Source organism: Pygoscelis adeliae, unplaced genomic scaffold (genome assembly GCF_000699105.1).
Source record: "Pygoscelis adeliae isolate BGI_AS28 unplaced genomic scaffold, ASM69910v1 Scaffold244, whole genome shotgun sequence".
Lineage (NCBI taxonomy): Eukaryota > Metazoa > Chordata > Aves > Sphenisciformes > Spheniscidae > Pygoscelis > Pygoscelis adeliae.
Genome location: NW_008824648.1, coordinates 2,409,232 through 2,413,645, shown reverse-complemented (window position 1 = coordinate 2,413,645; position 4,414 = coordinate 2,409,232).

Below are 4,414 nucleotides of genomic sequence, written 5' to 3'. Positions count from 1 at the left end.
GTCCAGCTCTGGAGCCCTCAGCACAGGAAAGACATGGACCTGTTGGAGCGGGTCCAGAGGAGGGTCACAAAAATGATCAGGAGAATGGAACACCTCTCCTATGAAGAAAGGCTGAGAGAGTTGGGGTTGTTCAGCCTAGAGAAGAGAAGGCTTTGGGGAGACCTTCTTGCAGCCTATCAGTACTTCAAGGGGGCTTCTAAAAAAGGTGGCGGCAAACTTTTTAGCACGGCCTGTTGCGACAGGACAAGGGGGAATGGCTTTAAACTAAAGGGGGGTAGATTTAGACTAGATAGGAGGAAGAAATTTTTTACGCTGAGGGTGGTGAAACACTGGCCCAGGTTGCCCAGAGAGGTGGTGGATGTCCCATCCCTGGAAACATTCCAGGTCAGGTTGGACAGGGCTCTGAGCAACCTGATCCAGTTGAAGATGTCCCTGCCCATGGCAGGGGGGTTGGACTAGATGACCTTTAGAGGTCCCTTCCAACCCAAACTAGTCTATGATTCTATGAGAAAAGAGAAGTGGTACAGGAAGTGGTATGGGTGACCTTGGAGCACTTTAATTGCTTCGTAGGAATACAGCATCTAAACAAGAAAATGCAGTTAACAAAATTGATAGTCATTCTCTCATTTACATAGTCAGGGCTGTTAATAATAGGGCTTTATATATTTCTCTTGTCTGTACCTGGATTATAAGATAGAGTAAAGAAAATATATACACCTATTATGAGCTGCTCATGTGATCCAAGTCTGTGAACCCCTTGCAGTCGTATAGTACTTCTCTCAAACAGAGGTCAGATGCAGTGGATCCAACCCTGAAGACCTAGTAGGATCAGACCCACAGTAAGGCAGTTCTTGGTTTACTGTGATTCTGTGATTTAGTTTTCAGTTGCCGATAAAAATCTTGCTGATCCTTTTAATTTATAGTTGAAGTAACTTGAATGTTTCAGACTAATCGGCCAGCCTGACTTAGCAAATTTAGAAAAGATAACATTCCATTCCAACTAGATGAGGACACCGACCCTCTTAAAGAAATATAGGGTTTTTATCTCATGGTGGTGTGCTGAAAGAGATTGTGAGGTTCGCCTTGTTTTGCAGAAGTTGCCGAGGTGGAGGTATTATTAGTTCCAGTGTTCATTTTCACAGGTGATGATAAAATATTAAAACTAAAGAGAAACACCATCTACCACATATTGGTTCTGGTGGTCCATCAGTAAACCCCAAAAGGATAGAATTCGCAGAGAGTTAAGTAACCCTGTAAATATTAGTAAAAAAGAACTGCCACAGAAGTGCTGTTCTATCGGGAAAAATTTCCCTTGCTGTGGTACCCTGACACTCTACACCGGTTTTCTCAGTCAGGGACACTCACTAGCCTAATAGGAATCTCCACATGCTTAAAATTACAACCACGCTTAGAAATCTGCCCCAATCCTGAAATCCTGGCTCTGTGAGCAGACACTTCTGCAAGCCGCCGCTGAAGGTAATGGGGCTCAGTGCAGGGGGAGCAGTCCCTTCTGCTCGAGGCACTTTAGAGTCAGGGCTCAGATACGCCTGAGGCTTTATGTTGCCTTAAGTCTGGTGGTTGTGTGGAGCACGTTCTGGTTTGTATCACACATCAATAATATCAGAATTATGTCTGTTTTGCCAAACGTGGCTTCCCATAAAATAGAAAAATCATTTGCAAGTCCTCACTACTCATAGTGCAGTAAGAACGGGAGGTCTAAATTTGCATATGAGCAGTTATGTGTCTCTGAACCTCTGTTATCTCACATAAAAGAGCAGGGTTAAGCCTCACATTCAATATTTAGTTAGTGATTAAGAATACAAAAGCTAAGAAAACACCTAGATCCTTTTGACAGGACTTGTAATCTCCATAATGATAATAGTTTGGGTTTTTTTAGAGAAAATAGCTTGTCACTGAATTAAGTAGCCCCAGCTATGTGTATAGAATGTAAGGAATATAGCTTTATTTACAACTGCTTTGTGTATTGGAATGCAGGTTCAAAATCAAACAGGGTTGGGTTACAGTAAATTTTGGATTATGGCAGAAAGGATTTCAAGGCAGTCATAAAATGTATTACAAGTTTAAGGGCAATTTTCTAGTATAAAATTTTGGAATATTCTAGCTTCACCTTTAAAAACACGGGCACTTTTACAGTAAAACATTTTGTATTCTCCCTTTGATATTAGCCAACTTCATTTTTTTTAATCAGTTTACTTCTAGCTCTTGAGATAATAACAGGTATGACTGAATGAACCAATAGATTTTTAAATGTAAACCAATAGATTTCAAATGTTACATTATCACTATTCATAAAGTTTAAAATATACAGCTCGCTCTTTAATCTTATTCTCTCAAACTATAGCTTCTATGAGTCCCAGGAATTTCCAGAGTAGCTGATTTTAAGTCGAACGTGATTCATAAAAATTCTTGTACTTTAATGACTCTTGATTACTTGTCAGTTGTTTGTGGTTGGAATCTGAAGCAAATGGTGATCTCATTTCCTTTAGGTATAATTCAGCTACTTGGGTTTCTATGTTTATTTAGTTTTTTTCCCCTTTTCCTTGCTGCCTACTGTTTTTCTCTCATCTGTGTTATCTGTGTGGGTAGCAGAGTGTATCAGCTGAGGGCCACTGGACTCTCTCCGGATGCTTGTTGACACTACTTGTTGCTTTGCAAGCAGGAGGAGTAGCCAGCCTTTATCTCTGAGCTAAGCCAGTGTGATCAAAAACTTGTAAACTTGCTTCAGTCACAAGAAACCAACGGCTGTTGGCTCAGCTATTTTATTACACTAGGAGAGAATGTGGTTGAAGCTTTAAAACAATATAATGCCTCTCAAGCACAGTTTTGCTGGATACTCCAGCTGCATTCTTCAAAGCGACTGACTGTGCTAGGAGTTGACTCTAGGTACAGGCTGAGCACCTTGAGCACCTCTGAAATCCCCTGTCATTGAGCCCATTTCTTTCATGCGTAGAAAGCAGCTACTTGACGAATGTTCTTTTTTTGTATACAATGCTTTGTTGTTTCAGTGAGCTGTCCGGATATGGATATTTTTTGAACAGCAGTGATCATATCTGAGGATTTCTTCATCAGTTTGATATGCACCTGCTTTTAAACTATGTTTTGTATCTCATTTAGCATTTATGAAAATCCATTGATTATGAAAATCACCAATCTCTTTGAAGTTTGTTGAAATTGCTCAGTTGAGACAGCTAATGTCTAAGACAAAGATTAGTCGGAGCTACAGATGCTGCATCCAGATCCTAAACAGCTTAAAATTATGTTTGCATTTAGGTCTAGGCCTATCTTTAGTTTCTAGTTGCTGGCAGCACTGGGGGAAACCCAGAAAAGACGACTTCTGAGTCTAGAAGGCAGAAAGCAAATACAGACTTTTTTAGGGATTAAGCTGTGCTTCTTTTGGTGATCTTAAGTTCTGAAGTAGGATATTTTTCAAGGGAATCCTAGGTCTGCCTGCCATTTACTGATCTGGAATAGCACATTGAAATCTAACATTGGAAATTTACAGAAACAGCTGGCTTGGACTATTATTTCTGCAGTGCGTCAGTCAATCAGATTCACATTCCACAGGAAAACCAACAAACTGAGAGCGCGCCAGTTGGCAGACTTCTGGAGAAAAAAGATTTGCTAAAAACTGGGAAGAAAGCAAATTTCGGGGAATGAGTTCTGCATGCTGTATTCCAGTGATGGTGTATCCAGGGAAGCAGCATACCCTAACCCCCTGTGCAATGAGAAAACTGGCACTGCTCATCTCCGTGAGAGGCTGCCTGGGAAGATCATTTAGGATTCCACTCCTTCCTCCTCTGTCTTTGGCTTTCCTACTCATGAAGGAAGATAAATGCCTAAACTAACATAGACAGTTCCTACCTACAGGGAAGGAAGTGGTGATTTTCCAGGCTGCCCTGCCAAGCGGCGCTAATACCACAACAGGTGTCTTAGCGGAGAGGCAGTTAATTGCTGGGGCTCTCAGTAGGGTGTGACACTGCCTGCTCTTATCAGTTTGGCCTCCAGGGAGAAAACAGCATGTTGTGCAGGTCTTGCACCTCTCGGGTAGAATCCAGGGGTGCAGGATCAGTGGCAGGGAGCCCTGTCTGCCCGGAGGGTAGCAGGTGGGTTGAGTGTATCCCTTGCTGCTCACCGGAGATGCAGATGGCTTGCAGCCGTGGCACAGAATTGTGCTACAATCCTTAAATGCAGGATTGTTTTGACTGTAAATATCCAGGTACCATAATGGTGGGCAGCAGTATAAATTTCTAAAGCATTAATTATCTAAATAGATACAAGGTACAGAAAAATAACTCCGTAATAATAACATTAATGACATTAGTCATGGGCTGTTCTATGAAGCACTGAAGAAGCTCTGAAGAAAAAAGACACCCCTGTGAATTTACAGCTGAAG